The sequence below is a fragment of the Rutidosis leptorrhynchoides genome, chromosome 3 (genome assembly GCF_046630445.1).
Source record: "Rutidosis leptorrhynchoides isolate AG116_Rl617_1_P2 chromosome 3, CSIRO_AGI_Rlap_v1, whole genome shotgun sequence".
Classification (NCBI taxonomy): Eukaryota; Viridiplantae; Streptophyta; class Magnoliopsida; order Asterales; family Asteraceae; genus Rutidosis; species Rutidosis leptorrhynchoides.
Window position 1 is genome coordinate 45,780,884 of NC_092335.1, and position 19,501 is coordinate 45,800,384.

Below are 19,501 nucleotides of genomic sequence, written 5' to 3' on the forward strand. Positions count from 1 at the left end.
TACTGAAAATGAAAAATCTCAACTCATTTCTGTGCTAAAAGCTCATAAACCAGCCATTGCATGGAAAATTCATGATATTAAAGGAATAAGTCCTTCGTATTGCACACATAAAATCCTTATGGAAGAAGGTCATAAAACATATGTGCAACGCCAAAGAAGACTAAATCCTAATATGCTAGATGTTGTTAAGAAAGAAATAATTAAACTACTTGATGCAGGTTTAATTTATCCAATCTCTGATAGTCCATGGGTAAGCCCAGTTCAATGCGTGCCTAAGAAAGGTGGCATGACTGTCATCACAAATGAGAAAAATGAGCTTATTCCTACTAGGACTGTAACAGGATGGCGTGTTTGTATTGATTATAGAAAATTAAATGACGCCACCAGAAAAGATCACTTTCCCTTACCTTTCATTGATCAAATGTTGGAAAGATTAGCCGGAAATAGTTACTATTGTTTTCTTGATGGTTTTTCCGGATATTTTCAAATTCCAATAGCACCCGAGGATCAAGAGAAAACCACATTCACGTGCCCTTATGGTACTTTTGCTTACAAACGCATGCCATTTGAACTTTGCAACGCCCCTGTAACCTTTCAAAGGTGCATGATGGCAATTTTTCACGACATGATAGAAGAATGCATGGAAGTTTTCATGGATGACTTTTCAGTCTTCGGTGATACATTTGAAATACGTCTAGTTAATCTTGAACGAATGCTTATTAGATGCGAACAATCAAATCTAGTACTTAATTGGGAGAAATGCCATTTCATGGTTAAAGAAGGCATCATTCTTGGACATGAAATCTCAAAAGAAGGAATTGAAGTGGATAGAGCTAAAGTAGATGTAATTGCTAAACTTCCACATCCCACCAATGTTAGAGGAGTTAGGAGTTTTCTAGGTCATGCCGGTTTTTACCTACGTTTCATAAAAGATTTTTCTAAAATTGCCACTCCTATGAATAAACTCCTAGAAAAGGATGCTCCATTCATCTTTTCAGATGAATGCATCAAATCTTTTAATATACTTAAAGAAAAACTCACTAATGCGCCGATCATGATAACTCCAAATTGGAATCTACCATTCGAACTTATGTGCGATGCAAGTGATTTTGCAATGTGAGCCGTTTTAGGACAAAGGATTGAAAAACGATTTCAACCTATATATTATGCTAGTAAGACGTTACAAGGAGCACAAACGAACTATACAACTACTGAAAAAGAACTCCTTGCTATTGTCTTTGCTTTTGACAAATTTCGTTCATATCTCGTTCTAGCTAAAACGGTGGTCTATACCGACCATTCTGCTCTTAGATACCTATTTTTGAAACAAGATGCTAAACCAAGATTAATCCGTTGGATCTTACTCTTACAAGAGTTCGATATTGAAATCCGAGATAAAAAGGGAGCAGAAAATCTCGCCGCTGATCATCTTTCTCGTCTTGAAAATCCCGAATTAGAAGTTCTAAATGAATCGGCCATACAAGACAACTTTCCTGATGAATATCTATTGAAGATAGATTATAATGAAATTCCATGGTTTGCAGACTATGCAAACTACTTAGTATGTGGATTCCTTGAAAAAGGGTTGTCGTACCAAAAACGAAAGAAATTCTTTAGTGATATAAAACACTATTTCTGGGAAGATCCACATTTGTTTAAAAGTTGTCCCGATGGAATAATACGCCGATGTGTATTCGGAGATGAAGCTAGTCAAATCTTAAACCATTGTCACACAGGACCAACAGGAGGGCATTATGGGCCTCAACTTACAGCAAGAAAAGTTTATGATGCTGGATTCTATTGGCCTACAATTTTCAAAGATGCACACCTTCTTTGCAAATCATGTGATGCTTGTCAAAGGGCCGGAAAGATAAGTCAACGTGATGAAATGCCACAAAATGTCATTCAAGTATGTGAAGTATTTGACATTTGGGGTATTGACTTTATGGGTCCATTTCCAAAATCTCATAATAATCTATACATTCTCGTTGCCATTGATTATGTATCAAAATGGGCGGAAGCACAAGCTCTCCCAACTAACGATGCACGAGTTGTAGTCAACTTTTTAAAACGTCTTTTTGCAAGGTTTGGAACACCGAAGCTTTAATAAGTGATCGGGGAACTCATTTCTGTAATAATCAACTTGAGAAAGTTCTCAAAAGATATGGAGTAACTCATAAAATCTCCACCGCTTATCATCCACAAACAAGTGGACAAGTTGAAAATACCAATCGAGCTTTAAAATGTATTCTAGAGAAAACCGTAGGATCAAATCCGAAGGAGTGGTCCATTAAATTGGAGGATGCACTCTGGGCTTTTAGAACAGCCTACAAAACTCCAATTGGAACCACACCTTTTAGACTCGTTTACGGAAAAGCATGTTATCTTCCAGTAGAAATTGAACACAAAGCATTTTGGGCTTTGAAGACATGTAATCTTGATTTACATGAAGTCGGACGTCTACGATTAAATCAATTAAACGAATTAGAAGAATTAAGACAAGAAGCATACGAAAATTCGTTGATCTATAAGGAAAGAACGAAGAAATGGCATGATAAAAGAATCAGAAGTTCAAAAGAATTTAAAGAAGGAGACAGAGTTCTTCTTTTCAATTCACGATTCAAGCTATTTCCTGGAAAGTTGAAATCAAGATGGTCTGGACCATTCATAGTCAAAAGAGTTTTCCCATACAGAACAGTAGAGTTAATAAATTCAAATGGGATTGAATTTAAAGTTAATGGTCACAGAGTTAAACATTACGTACATGATCTGATGGAAGTTGACAACGAAGTTAATCACAATTTCAACACCACAGCTAACTAAGTGTGGGGAGGTTCGAATCTTTTTAGGGTAATATGTATTTCTGTTAGAGTTAGATTTTCTGTTTTCGTGTAGTTCTCGAAAATGGAACCCGAATGGTCTTTCCCTAGCAGACCCTAAAGAACTAGTCTTCTCCCCCCATTCTGAATTTTTATTTTTTTTAGGTTTTACGAGATGAAGACTTCCTGTGAACTAAACCATGGTCTAATGCTACACGCTTTGATCACTAAACGTAATAATGACACCCTTCCAAGTTAAATAGTATCATTAATCTGAGGTAAATTGGACGGAGTAAGAAAAGAATCCAGGAACAAAAATAATAAGTTACAGTTTGGTAAAGGAAAATCAAAATCCGCAGCAAAAAGAAGAGCTCGACACCTTAAAAGATGTCACAAATGCGGAAAATGGTCACACGAAGGAAAATGTTCGACGAATCAGACATATTCCAATACCGAATTTGTTACTTTATGCAGAGATGGACCGTTCATATGTTTTGAAGAAAAAACGTTGAATGCTCGAGGTTACGCCTATGTAGCTATGGAAAATCAATTAGTCCGACTATCTTATGAGTGGACTAAAGCATATCACTAATAATACTATCTCGCAGGTAAGTATGTACAGTTTTTATTTTTATTTTTATTTTTAACCTTTTGATAATAAACGCTAAATTGTTTGCTATAAAGTATTAAATTGGTATTCAATAAAATTAGGTCTTGCGACCGAAATTATTGATATCATACAAAAATTTATTACATCACTGCGAAATTTACCATTTATTCTTAAGGTATAAATATCTTTAATCAATTAACCCAAAATATTTCAAAAATTAGTCATGAGTTAAACTAGGTTATGAAACCGAAATTACTTTACCGAAAATAGGGGCGTATGTTTTTGATAATATTTGATTGATTAAAGTGGGATAAAAGACCAAAAAGATTTTTAATTTTATTTTTACATTGTTTTTAAAATTAATATTAAAATAATATTGTAAACTTTTTAAATCAATATATTTAAAATTGTAAATATTTAAAAAAATTAATATTTTTAATATAAGTTTGTATGTATAAAAACAAAAATATAAATTTAAGTTTGGTGTGAATTTTTAATATGAATTTTTAATTTTATGCATTTTAAATTTAAGTTTGGTGTGAATTTTTAATATTAATTTTTAATTTTATGAATTTTAAATTTAAGTTTGGTGTGAATTTAAAAACAAAAATTTACTTTATTTCGCTAAGTTAAAATTATGATTTTTAAAATTCTTCGTGAGTTGAAGACTAGGTCGTTAAACCGAAATTGCTCTACCCAAGGGAGGGAAGAGAAATTTTATTATCATTATTTTTAATCTTATTGAACTAAAGTATGCCAAAAAATAAAAAAAATAAAAATCTTTACTTTTAAAAACCACGCTTTGAATTGACGAATTTTAAAATTTTGTCGAGGGACGGACTAGGACAACGATCTAAAATGCTCTCATCCTAAAAAGAAACAAATTTTTAAAGTTTTATTAATTATATGTTTTATAAGTTATAAGGTTTTATAAAATAAAAATAAAAAAGAGCCAAAACACTGTACCCGGACCCCCATGCGATCGCATGGGTTTTTAACTCCAACTCCATGCGATCGCATGGAGCTGGAAAACAGGCCAGATAGAAAAGGGCAACGAGTCTGCTCTTCACCATAAACACACACACATATACGAACCTACTCCCAAATCACCTCTAAAATTCGCAATTTTTCACCGTAATTCGTCAAATTTCTCGCTCTAATCATGAAATTGTTCAGAAGCTTTTCAAAGAAGGTAAAAATTACACCCCTAAACTCATAAATTTTCTAGTTTTTGTGATAATTACCAATATTTTACCTAATGCAATTTTGTTAATTTCTAGTAAAATTAGTGTTAAATTGTTAGTATTTTATGCATGTATAACCTAGATTGATGCTATTTAACATGATTTGAAGTCAAAAATTTTAGAAATCTAGGGTTTGTGTTCTTGAGCAATTTGGGACTTTTTGATATAAACAGGTTATGGCCAATTTTTGTCATGAATTATTGCTAAATTGAGTAGTGTAACATGTTTAGGTAGTTAAATGATCCAAACATTGATCCTAAACATGATTTTTGGAGATTAAAGTGGACTTTTTAAGTATAAAATTCATGAACTTGATTAATTTGATATAATTGCCATTTGAGACTTGTTTAATTGCTAGTAATGACTATTTTGACATGTTATTTGAGTTAAATGCTTATGAACTTTGTCTACATTTTCATATGTGCTTATTTGAAAAAGTGTAGAATTGTAAAAATTGTGAAAATGCGTATAAGTTTAAGTCTGATTTAACATGTTATTGTGGTTAATTTAAGTTGTTATTTTGCTAACACTAATGCATATTTGGATGCATAAATTTTGTGTTTAATGTGTTTTGCAGAGAGCCGATACTGGAGGTTCATCATCGTCATCATCTAGACGACCAGCTCCAGAACCAGAACCAGAAATGCAATATGAACCCGAACAAGTACCACAATAGGAACCACAACATCAGCCTGATCAACATGTACCTTATTATGATCCGCTATAGTTTGTTAATGAATTCATAGTATTTCCGATGAATCCACCTGTAGAATACCCAACGATTCCTGAACACACGTTGCATCCTAATCTGAGATTCGATAGACGATGGAGAGATTACCCGGCATATCAAAGTAATAAATTCAAATTAATAACGAAAGATGTAGAGGTGCCTAGGGTAATTGATTGGGATCCTTTGGAAAGGGTCCAACTTGCTGACCGTGTTAGGGAGCATTTGATACAAAGGTATGGCAGTTCTTCTTTTACAGATTGGGAACGATTATTCACCATTCGTAGACCTGTATATAAGGAATGGTGTGTTGAGCTGATGAGTACTATATCATTAAATGTAGATGTAGATAGATTAGATGATAGAAGTTTTCTTAGGTTTATACTAGGCGGTAGGATGTACAGGATGTCCATGCTGGACATGGCTAGGGCATTACAGATATATACTCCCGCTGAATTACTACTACCCGATTGTATGAGTTTGATTTATCGTGGTGAAAGGGTAGACAGGAATTTTGACGCGAACGCCGTTGGAGGCGTATGTCTGATTATAATGTTTTTGGGCGGGGAGGAACACATACCTACTTACATATTAACAAAGCCGAGCTTCGTATAATTCATAGATTTTTGGCTAACTCAATTACACAGATAGGTCACAAAAAGGAAAAATTGACCTTGCATGATTTATTTTACCTAAAGTGTATTCGAGACCCAAGAGGCTTTGTTAATATCCCCTACTGTGTTGGTTTTTATTTATCTAAGATGGTTGAAGGAATACAGGAAGGGGGGATAATTGGAGGAGGTATTTTTGTTACTCTCATTAGAGAGTATTTAGGTGTATATAAGGACCAAGGGGGTCCACTTATGGTATGTAGGGAATAGGTTGAGCCTTTAGGATTGAAGGTTTATGCGGGTGCTAAGGTATTGAAAAGTAGACGCAACCAGGCAATACCCTATGTAGGTAGTCAACCTCAGGTAGAGAGAGGCTCAGATGAGGAGATGGAGGAAGCGGATGACATTAGGGATGTCATTCGGGAGGCTATGACTGATGTCTACCAGCGTGTAGATGAGGTAGACATGACAAACGCGGTGAGATTTCGTCGGATGGAGCAGTGGCAAGCGCGGAATGATTACGAGCATTCCAGGCAATGACAGCATGATAGATGGGACTATCATCAGCGTCAGATTATGAGCCGGCTGTCACCTCAGGATCACTACGTTCCGACCCGACCAGCTTACTATTGAAATGTCCCGTTCTTATTGATTAAAAACGTTCCATATTAATTGATTTCGTTGCGAGGTTTTGACCTCTATATGAGACGTTTTTTAAAGACTGCATTCATTTTAAAACAAACCATAACCTTTATTTCATCAATAAAGGTTTAAAAAGATTTACGTAGATTATTAAATAATGATAATCTAAAATATCCTGTTTACACACGACCATTACATAATGGTTTACAATACAAATATGTTACAACAAAATAAGTTTCTTGAATGCAGTTTTTACACAATATCATACAAGCATGGAATCCAAATCTCGTCCTTATTTAAGTATGCGACAGCGGAAGCTCTTAATAATCACCTGAGAATAAACATGCTTAAAACGTCAACAAAAATGTTGGTGAGCTATAGGTTTAACCTATATATATCAAATCATAATAATAGACCACAAGATTTCATATTTCAATACACATCCCATACATAGAGATAAAAATCATTCATATGGTGAACACCTGGTAACCGACTTTAACAAGATGCATATATAAGAATATCCCCATCATTCCGGGACACCCTTCGGATATGATATAAATTTCGAAGTACTAAAGCATCCGGTACTTTGGATGGGGTTTGTTAGGCCCAATAGATCTATCTTTAGGATTCGCGTCAATTAGGGTGTCTGTTCCCTAATTCTTAGATTACCATACTTAATAAAAAGGGGCATATTCGATTTCGATAATTCAACCATAGAATGTAGTTTCACGTACTTGTGTCTATTTTGTAAATCATTTATAAAACCTGCATGTATTCTCATCCCAAAAATATTAGATTTTAAAAGTGGGACTATAACTCACTTTCACAGATTTTTACTTCGTCGGAAGTAAGACTTGGCCACTGATTGATTCACGAACCTATAACAATATATACATATATATCAAAGTATGTTCAAAATATATTTACAACACTTTTAATATATTTTGATGTTTTAAGTTTATTAAGTCAGCTGTCCTCGTTAGTAACCTACAACTAGTTGTCCATAGTTAGATGTACAGAAATAAATCGATAAATATTATCTTGAATCAATCCACGACCCATTGTATACGTATCTCAGTATTGATCACAACTCAAACTATATATATTTTGGAGTCAACCTCAACCCTGTATAGCTAACTCCAACATTCACATATAGAGTGTCTATGGTTGTTCCGAAATATATATAGATGTGTCGACATGATAGGTCCAAACATTGTATACGTGTCTATGGTATCTCAAGATTACATAATATACAATACAAATTGATTAATTTATGGTTGGAATAGATTTGTTACCAATTTTCACGTAGCCAAAATGAGAAAAATTATCCAATCTTGTTTTACCCATAACTTCTTCATTTTAAATCCGTTTTGAGTGAATCAAATTGAAATGGTTTCATATTGAACTCTATTTTATGAATCTAAACAGAAAAAGTATAGGTTTATAGTCGGAAAAATAAGTTACAAGTCGTTTTTGTAAAGGTAGTCATTTCAGTCGAAAGAACGACGTCTAGATGACCATTTTAGAAAACATACTTCCACTTTGAGTTTAACCATAATTTTTGGATATAGTTTCATGTTCATAATAAAAATCATTTTCACAGAATAACAACTTTTAAATCAAAGTTTATCATAGTTTTTAATTAATTAACCCAAAACAGCCCGCGGTGTTACTACGACGGCGTAAATCCGGTTTTACGGTGTTTTTCGTGTTTCCAGGTTTTAAATCATTAAGTTAGCATATCATATAGATATAGAACATGTGTTTAGTTGATTTTAAAAGTCAAGTTAGAAGGATTAACTTTTGTTTGCGAACAAGTTTAGAATTAACTAAACTATGTTCTAGTGATTACAAGTTTAAACCTTCGAATAAGATAGCTTTATATGTATGAATTGAATGATGTTATGAACATAATTACTACCTTAAGTTCCTTGGATAAACCTACTGAAAAAGAAAAAAATGGATCTAGCTTCAATAGATCCTTGGATGGCTCGAAGTTCTTGAAGCAGAATCATGACACGAAAACAAGTTCAAGTAAGATCATCACTTGAAATAAGATTGTTATAGTTATAGAAATTGAACCAAAGTTTTAATATGATTATTACCTTGTATTAGAATGATAACCTACTGTAAGAAACAAAGATTTCTTGAGGTTGGATGATCACCTTACAAGATTGGAAGTGAGCTAGCAAACTTGAAAGTATTCTTGATTCTATGTAACTAGAACTTGTAGAATATATGAAGAACACTTAGAACTTGAAGATAGAACTTGAGAGAGATCAATTAGATGAAGAAAATTGAAGAATGAAAGTGTTTGTAGGTGTTTTTGGTCGTTGGTGTATGGATTAGATATAAAGGATATGTAATTTTGTTTTCATGTAAATAAGTCATGAATGATTACTCATATTTTTGTAATTTTATGAGATATTTCATGCTAGTTGCCAAATGATGGTTCCCACATGTGTTAGGTGACTCACATGGGCTGCTAAGACCTGATCATTGGAGTGTATATACCAATAGTACATACATCTAAAAGCTGTGTATTGTACGAGTACGAATACGGGTGCATACGAGTAAAATTGTTGATGAAACTGAACGAGGATGTAATTGTAAGCATTTTTGTTAAGTAGAAGTATTTTGATAAGTGTATTGAAGTCTTTCAAAAGTGTATAAATACACATTTAAACACTACATGTATATACATTTTAACTGAGTCATTAAGTCTCGTTAGTCGTTACATGTAAGTGTTGTTTTGAAACCTTTAGGTTAACGATCTTGTTAAATGTTGTTAACCCAATGTTTATAATATCAAATGAGATTTTAAATTATTATATTATCATGATATTATCATGTATGAATATCTCTTATTATGATATATATACATTAAATGTCTTTACAACGATAATCGTTACATATATGTCTCGTTTAAAAATCATTAAGTTAGTAGTCTTGTTTTTACATATGTAGTTCATTGTTAATATACTTAATGATATGTTTACTTATAATAGTATCATGTTAACTATATATATATCCATATATATGTCATCATATAGTTTTTACAAGTTTTAACGTTCGTGAATCACCGGTCAACTTGGGTGGTCAATTGTCTATATGAAACATATTTCAATTAATCAAGTCTTAACAAGTTTGATTGCTTAACATGTTGGAAACATTTAATCATGTAAATATCAATCTCAATTAATATATATAAATATGGAAAAGTTCGGGTCACTACAACTATCCTCCACACCAGCCCGAGATGAGACCGCCTTATACTCTCTACGACCCTAACCAGGCATACCAGTACACCTATCACCAACCATGGAACCCAAACGATGACATGAACTGGAACCCCTATCCATGATTGATTTAGTTCCGGTTGGTAATTTATATGATTTTTAATTTTTATTATTTCTGTTTATTTATGTTTAAACTTATGATATTGTGATACTTTTATTGTAATATTTAATATTTTTATTATGTTGTACTAATATTTCATATTTGATTTGAAAGTGAGATTTTAAGTCCCATTTCAAATTGCCATGCATGTTTATATTTGTATGTATGTATATTTTCAATTGTACAAAACAGGGTAAAACAGCGCATTTTCAAAGACTGGCATTAAGTTCAGCAAAAGATAGTACTTTTGACGACAAAACGAAAAACAAATGTGATGTAACAACAAGACAGAATGAACAAATGATATGCACCATTTATCATTCAACAAACAAATGCCAATATGTTTGAAAACTTTGGTAAAATTTAATCATTTTTCTACGCTAATCACCCTCAATAATTTAAATTGTTACTGATTTCTTGCAAATAAGGGCATTGCAAGATCTTAAGTGTGAGAAGGGGTTAAATTCTTTCGGATTTTAAAAATTTTTAATTTAAACACCTGGTTACCATTAAAAATACTAGTAACGCAGTAGTTGTATTAGAATCTAGTGCTCTCTGATAATAAAGAACAGCCCTAGTCTTATATACTGACTACCCAATTCTAATAAAAATTTTCAAAATTTTCAATTAAATGAACTCAAAATCATGTTTATACATATTTATGAACGATAAAACTAGGTGTTAACACCGAAATTATTGTTACCTCGGAAAGGACATAAATTGAGAAACAAACCAAAATGATAGAATTCATTTAAAATGGAATAGAGGACAATAAAAAAGCAAATAAAAGGAAATAAAAGCCAAGTGTGGGAAAAATTTGCCAAGTTATTTTGAACATATATCACATATTTTTGTACAAATAATTGAAGATACTTTTGCTTTAAACTAATCTAAACAGTTTTACCCAATTTACTGTAATATATATTTGAAAGAAAAGATGGATCTACACGATGAATCAATTCCATCATTAAAAGAAAGTAAAGTCTTCCGAAAATGAAACGCGCTTCTTGATTTAGGTCATGAAGTTGTCGTCCAGACCAGCTGTAGGTTGACGAAAAATCTAGAAAAGTCATCTCTAAAATCAGCAGGAAATCCACGGACCTCAGCATCAAACAGGGTCGCCAAGTGGTCAGACTTATCCTAACCATGAGAGGATCTGTCTTGTAAAATGGGGAGGACGCCGTGCAAATTAGCTGGATAAGACTAATGAATCAGATCCCCAGAAAGGATAATCTCCTTAAAAATCAAAAATCAGCTTTTAAGCCTGATATTACTCAATCCTAGAGATTGACCTTAAAGATTGAGAATTACAAACTCATGGAATTCAATGATATATAAACTCGAGCTTGAACGAGAAAATATTTTGATCAAAATTACAAACCGATTTGTTTTCTGAAAACCCATTTTTAATGCGTTCATTACCATTGAACGTAAAATCCTAGGAATTCACCTGGAATTCATTAGGTCACCTGAACCAAAATCGGGTGTCAACCGTAAGAACGGTGGTTGCATATCATGGTCGAAGACAGGACCTTGTGCCAGACCGAAGAAAAATTATAAGGGTGAGCTTTACTATTGCTCCTACCAAGGATAGTAATTGCATCTGACACGTTATAGACCATAATTAAAAGCATGTCAGGGGACATTGCCTTAACAGTTGCTTGTTCAACGCTTTCCTTTACAACCGGACGGTAGTTTATCGAAAGGTAATATACGGAACAAGTATACTGGACGTGTTGCTTTCCTAATACGAGGTTAGCAAGTGGGTGACACAAAACCACAAGTTTTGAGCTAAAATTTTCAAATCTGAAACCCACCAAACCCACAAAAATAATTTGCAAACACCGGTGAAGGGTTATTCTGGAAAACTTATCTAGGGTAAAAGCTAGATTGAATTTTCAAAAAAAAAGATCAAATGTTTTCATAAAGATCCAATTTCCTTAAAGGATCTAAATTTTATAGTCATGTGGGACTGTAAACCACAACGTTACTACCATTGTTTATACCACCGTATAAAAATCACTGATGTACAAAGTGTGAAGAATAAAAATGAACATATATTTCATAGCATTATCCCTCAAGAAAGACAAGCTTTTAGTTGCAATTGTTCTATTTACAAGTGATATTCGTTTAAATAATAAAAGGTGAAGACAAAAGACAGATTCGACGAATTGAAGACGCAAACGACCAAAAAGCTCAAAAGTACAAAGTACAATCAAAGTGGTTCCAATTATTGATGAGAAACATCTCAAAATTACAAGAGTACAAGACGCAAAACTCAAAATACAAAATATTAAATTGTACGCAAGGACGTTCGAAAATCCGGAACCGGGACCAAAGTCAACTCTCAACGCTCGACGCAACGGACTAAAAATTACAAGTCAACTATGCACATAAATATAATATAATATTTAAATAATTCTTATAATTATTTATATATTATATAATATATTATAAAAACCGTCGGCAGAAGAAACAACAACATGTGAATTGGAAAAAGAGGCCATGCGATTGCATGGCCTGGAAGGCAAAAAGCCATGTGATCGTATGGCAGTAGGTGACAGGCCTGATCTATAAATTTCGCAGTTTTTGAGCACATAAACACATCTTTTTCTTTCTCTCTATCATACGATATATATATATATATATATATATATATATTTATATTTTAATTTTAAATTCTAATAATAAGGGTATGTTAGCGAATGTTGTAAGGGTGTAAGTCGAAATTCTGTCCGTGTAACGCTACGCTATTTTTAATCATTGTAAGTTATGTTCAACCTTTTTAATTTAATGTCTCATAGCTAAGTTATTATTATGCTTATTTAAGACGAAGTAATCATGATGTTGGGCTAAAAATATTAAGATTGGGTAATTGGGCTTTATACCATAATTGGGGTTTGGACAAAAGAACGACACTTGTGGAAATCAGACTATGGGCTATTAATGGGTTTTATATTAACTAAACGATACCTCGTTAATTTAATATATAGACTTATAATTTGACGTATTTATATATAACCACATACGCTTGACTGGGTACGGTGGGCGGGATATCTATAAATACCAATAATTGTTCATTTTACCGGACACGGAACTGGATTAATAGTTAATAGACTTGTTGAAATAGGGGTGGATTACATTCAAGGGTAATTGGTGTAATTGTTAACAAAGTAGTAAAACCTTGGTTTACACGCAGTCGATAACCTGGTGTATTCATTAAACAAAGTATTAAGACCTTGTTATAATTCGAATCCCCAATTAGTTGTAATATTTGACTTCGGGAATAAGAATAATTTGACGAAGACTTTCCCACTTTATATTTATGCCTGATAGACTATTATGGACAAATCCGTATAGACATATCGAATAATCCAGGACAAAGGACAATTAACCCATGGGAATAAACTAAAATCAACACGTTAAACATTATGATTACGGGAGTTTAAATAAGCATAATTCCTTTATTTTCATATTTAATTGCACTTCTAATTATCGCTCTTTTATTTATTGTCATTATATTTAATTGCACTTTTAATTATCGTACTTTTTAATTATCGCACTTTTATTTATCGCAATTTCATTATCGTTATTTACTTTACGCTTTAAATTAAGTCTTTTTATTTATTTAATATTTTACATTAGGTTTTAACTGCGACTAAAATTTTAAAAATTGGCAAACCGGTCATTAAACGGTAAAAACCCCCTTTTTATAATAATAATATTACTTATATATATTTGTATTTTTATAAGTTAAACTAATATAGCGTTAAGCTTGTTTAAGTGTATCCCTGTGGAACGAACCGGACTTACTAAAAACTACACTACTGTACGATTAGGTACACTGCCTATAAGTGTTGTAGCAAGGTTTAGGTATATCCATTCTATAAATAAATAAATATCTTGTGTAAAATTGTATCGTATTTAATAGTATTTCGTTGTAAAAATAATACTATTTCCTAGTACACCTCTATTATTCTTATAGTAGTTATTTTTATTGTTATCGTAATATTATTATCGTCGTTATTATCGTTATTTATTATTTATTATTGTTATCGTTTATTATTCTTAGTATTGTTACCATGTCCACTTTATATAATTTATATTTTTATGCCGTTATAATGTCCAACTAAATACCCATAGTGGTGACTAAAATGTAGAACCTCTGGACGAATGGATTGAACTATATTATAATATTATGATGTAATTTTGACTATTTTTAACATTAAGTTTAATCACCGACCCATTATTATATAATTTAATATTTTCACCCCTATCACATAATTTATTAAATTAATAAGCGAAAGTGCATTAAATTTACATAAATTATGCTTCAACACCTCGGTGATCTAGACGGACATATGGACAAATTATTGACAACAATTTAGAAGTGTGATTCGGTGGTTTGGGTAATATTATAGTTTATATAATCGTGTAATTATAAAAAAAAGGAAGACCGTTATAATTTTGGTTTTAACGAAAGTTAAAACTGGATTAAATCTCAATTTGAATAGTCGGGGTATAATTTAATTCGCTAAAACGAGATCTAACGAAAGTTAGATTTAATTTTAGTTAGTTAAATCTTTATAAATCGGAAGACAAAATATAAGGATATATATTAAAACATCGTAACCGGACTTAAAAACAATCCATAATTCAGATGGGACATATTTTAGTAGCCACTACTTTACCTTATTTTAAAATCTCATCAATTTCACTTTTTACCATATAGTAAATTTTAATTACTTTTTACTATTATGCTATATTGCCATGAAAAACCTTATTTCTTCTATTTTGTCAAATTAGTTAAATTGTAATTTTATTGTCGTTAATTTAGTTATTTCGTTTTAGTTAAATTTAAATTACGTTCAATTAAGTAGTAAACCCTAATCCAAAATCCCCCTTTTAAATAAGTTTAACTTTTAGCGATTAAAGCCTTGAAAACTCCATCTCCCTGTGAAACGATCCGGATTTACCAACGAACTATTACTACACGGATAGGACAAAGTTGCCTATATGTGTGAAATCAATCCTAAATCATAAAAACGCCATATAATCACAACCAATTCATGTAATAATTTCAATCCAAATCCGATCAAAATAAAAGGACACGATCACGAACATCAACTTTTTGGCGCCGCTGCCGGGGAAGTTGGCAGTTAAATAAATAGATAATTTTTCTGATTCGTAGTAATAGTTGGATTTGTACGTGGACTGGGTTATTGGAGCCAAACAGTACTCAATTATATTGGGGACCAAACGAATCCTGCCCCTCTGCTGCATCTTTTGGCTATTCGAAATGTGAGCAAAATCAGAAGAAAAATCTGTTTGTTTAAAGATTTTTTTCATTATTTTTATGTTATTCGATCCTTTCGTGAAAATTCATTTTCAAGAAAGTTCAATGTTTATACACTTAGTGAATAAATCCTTCAAGACTACATACAATTTTGTAATTGTATGACTCGTTCAGGAAATCCTAAACTCGTTGCACTTAATCCAGAGCCTGAAAGAAACTTGAACAAAAGATTAAAACAAGAAAAACAAAAAAAATTAGGTAGTACTAGTAAACCGAAAACACCAAAAAATATCAAAAAACCAAGTAGGAAACACTAGTGGTCAACCAGAAATCTAAACTGAACCAGAAACCATCGTCATTAAAGAAGAAATGGCTGAAGTAACACCTGATCCAAATGATCTACCGATGTGGAATACCAGACAAACTGTTCCCCCTCTCGCACTTGCACCTATAAGAAGACCTGAAATTGAGGCTGAAAACTGGGAAGTTAAGGGGCAGTTTATGCACATGGTACGTGAAAACCAATTCGACGGAAGACTTAATAATAATCCGATAGAACATTTAGAAGCTTTTGAAGATTTATGTGAACTGTACAAAAACAAAGATGTTTCTTCAGATGCATTTAAGTTAAGAACTTTTCCATACTCGTTAATCGGAGACGCAAAAGCATGGTTGAAAGCATCAAAACCTGATTCTATCACAACTTCTAATGAATTAAGAGAAAAATTCATTACCCGATTTTTCCCACCGGCAAAAGCTGAAAGACTTAGAACTGAAATCACCACTTTTAAACAAAAGGCGGATGAAACTCTTTATGATGCATGGGAAAGATTAAAAAGAATGTTAGAAGACATGACAGTTCATACTTTTGAATGGACACCGTGGTAGCGATGAAATTGTCCGCAACACGGATTGCAAAAAGGGCAAATAGTACAAACTTTTTATCGTGGTATTGATGAACATACTCGTGTTATATTGATGAAACTCTTTATGATGCATGGGAAAGATTAAAAAGAATGTTAGAATACATGACAGTTCATGCATGGGAAAGATGAAATTGTCCGTAACACGGATTGCAAAAAGGGCAAATAGTACAAACTTTTTATCGTGGTATTGATGAACATACTCGTGGTATATTAGATTCCTCCGCTGGAGGAGTATTTATGTTCAAATCACCAAATCAAGCGTATGACATGTTAGAAGACATGACAGTTCACACTTTTGAATGGACACCATCTAGAGATCAACTACCTAGAAGGACGGTGGCAAGCCTTGAAGAATATGAAGACAACAACACAACCATAGCTTTACTGTCAAATCAATTCAAAAAGTTTGGAAGAGAAATAGAGAAACTAAATTCAACAGTTTTAGCATTGCAAGTAGGCTGTGAAATCTGTGGACAGCCACATTTCACGAAAGTTTGTGATATCAATGATCGGCCAATGAACTCAGTAGCACAAGCTAATTTTATGGCCAATCAAAGACAAGGCAATTTTCAAGGAGGGAATTCTAATTATCAACCTGCAAACCCAGGATATCAAAACCCGAAGAATTTTGCTTTTCAAAGAAATGGACCACCTGGTTTTTTAAATAGAAACCAACCTCCATTTCCACCTCAACAAAATTTCCAACAACAACAACTGTTACCTCAATTACCATATCAACAACAAAATCATAACACGCAACCAGTAGAGAAGAAATCTAACTTTGAAGAAGTTATGATGAATTTTGTCAAAAGTCAATAAGAAACGAATGAGCAAGTGAAGAGACAACTTCATCAATCCTAAACAGAAAACGAGCAAGTACAAAGGAATCATCAAGCTTCAATTCAAAACCTTGAAAGAGATATGGGAAGAATATCCCAATTGCTTGCTGAAAGGCAATCGGGAACTTTTGTAACACCCCAGGTAAAACGTTCCCCGTAGCATGATATTGTCCGCTTTGCAGAGATAGGGACGTACCCTTGTCTCCCCCGTAGGTTGCTCACGAATTTTTCTTGCCGACCAAACACGACGAGCACTTTTCTAGGAGGTCACCCATCCTGGTAGTACTCTCGCATGAGCACGCTTAACTGCAGAGTTCTCATGGGATCTGCTGCGCTTGTGGTCCCAAAACGCGTCATGCTAGGAAAGGTCTCCACACCCTTATAAGGCATGCTTCGTTCCCCTCTCCAACAGATGTGGGACGGATGTAACACAGATGTTAGAATCCTCCCCCCTAATGGGACACAGCGTCCTCGCTGTACACGTTTGGTATGGGGCCTGGCTCTGATACCATCTGTAACACCCCAGGTAAAACGTTCCCCGTAGCATGATATTGTCCGCTTTGCAGAGATAGGGACGTACCCTTGTCTCCCCCGTAGGTTGCTCACGGATTTTTCTTGGCGACCAAACACGACGATCACTTTTTCCAGGAGGTCACCCATCCTGGTAGTACTCTCGCATGAGCACGCTTAACTGCAGAGTTCTCATGGGATCTGCTGCGCTTGTGGTCCCAAAACGCGTCATGCTAGGAAAGGTCTCTACACCCTTATAAGGCATGCTTCGTTCCCCTCTCCAACCGATGTGGGACGGATGTAACACGGATGTTACAACTTTACCATCAAACACGCAACCAAACCTTAAGGGTAAGGAAACTCAAAATTCAAGTAATATTTCACAAGTTAATTCAATCACTACGCGAACTGGGTTAACCATTAACCCAGAGATTCCAAAGCCTCTCACTCCTATTCATGTTTCACAAGAAAACGAACATGTGGTGGAAGAAAATACGATGCCAACCACAAGTGCACCAAAGACTCAAAATCAACCACCATTGAAGGTATACAAACCTCCAATTCCATATCCACAACGTTTGAAGAAAGATAAATTACAAGCACAATACAACAAGTTTGCTGAAATGATTAAGCAAATTTGTATAAATGTACCGCTTGTAGATGTTCTTGCGGGTATGCCGAATTATGGAAGGTTTATCAAAGATCTTATAGCAGACAAAGAAAAATATGCAGAAGTTTCAACCACATTCCTTAATGAGGAATGCTCGGTAATTTTGCAAAAAAAAAATTTGCCACCAAAACTTGGAGATCCTGGAAGTTTCATCATTCCTTGTCTAATGGGAGATTCAGTAATGTACGATGCATTAGCTGATTTAGGAGCAAGCATTAACCTTATGCCTCACTCCTTGTACTTAAAATTGAACTTAGGTGATTTAAAAACAACTAGGATGTGTATACGATTAGCTGATAGAACTTACAACTATCCTATTAGCATTGCTGAAAACCTACCGGTTAAAGTAAATCACTTAATCTTTCCTAATGTTTTCGTTGTTCTTAAAATGGAAGAAGATAGTAAGGTTCCCTTAATTCTAGGGCGTCCCTTTTCTAAATACTGCAGACGCAATTGTGCGCGTAAAAGAGAAAAATCTCAGCTTAGGTGTGGGGGAGGATAGAATTATATTGAACATAGATAAGGCTTTGAAACACCCTATGTCTCCTGATGACGAATGTTTCCAAATAGACATTATTGATTGTTGTATTGAGGAAGAACTACAAGAACTATTAAATGTCGACACCTCAAATTTCACCCCGATGGGTGAAGGTGAAGATTTTGATGTCGATATAGAGTTAGACAAGCTGTTGAAGGTAGTCACTGATGAAGAATACGTAGAAGAAGAAATTCCGGGGAAGATGAACCTTTTGAAGAAATTACCGATGGTAATAGGTTCCGAATAAAATCTTCCTTGGAAGAACCACCCACCTTGGAACTTAAAGAACTCTCGGAACATTTGGAGTATGCTTATCTCCAAGGAACGTCACAATTACCTGTCATTATTTCATCAAAACTTTTCGATGACGAAAAGGGTAGGTTAATGTCTATTTTAAAAACCCACAAAAAGGCAATTGCCTGGAAAACAACTGATATTCCAGGGATTATCCCTGCTTATTGTACCCACAAAATTCTAATGGAAGAAGATTTTAAACCCGTGGTACAAAGGAAATGGAGGTTAAACCCTAACATGAAAGAAGTTGTCAAAAAAGAGGTTATCAAATTACTTGATGCTGGGTTAATTTACCCTATATCTGATAGCCCGTGGGTAAGTCCTGTACAAGTAGTACCCAAGAAAGGAGGTATGACTGTTATTCTAAATGATAAGA

At 33.7% G+C, this 19,501-nt stretch overlaps 1 non-coding gene across 1 annotated transcript; it reads right to left on the reverse strand.

The window, feature by feature from the left end:
- Positions 1 to 16,110: 16,110 nt before the first annotated feature.
- LOC139903757 (small nucleolar RNA R71) lies at positions 16,111 to 16,217 on the reverse strand. Its single transcript, XR_011778551.1, has one exon. It is a non-coding gene; the product is annotated as a small nucleolar RNA R71 (small nucleolar RNA).
- Between the last annotated feature and the right edge of the window lie 3,284 nt (positions 16,218 to 19,501).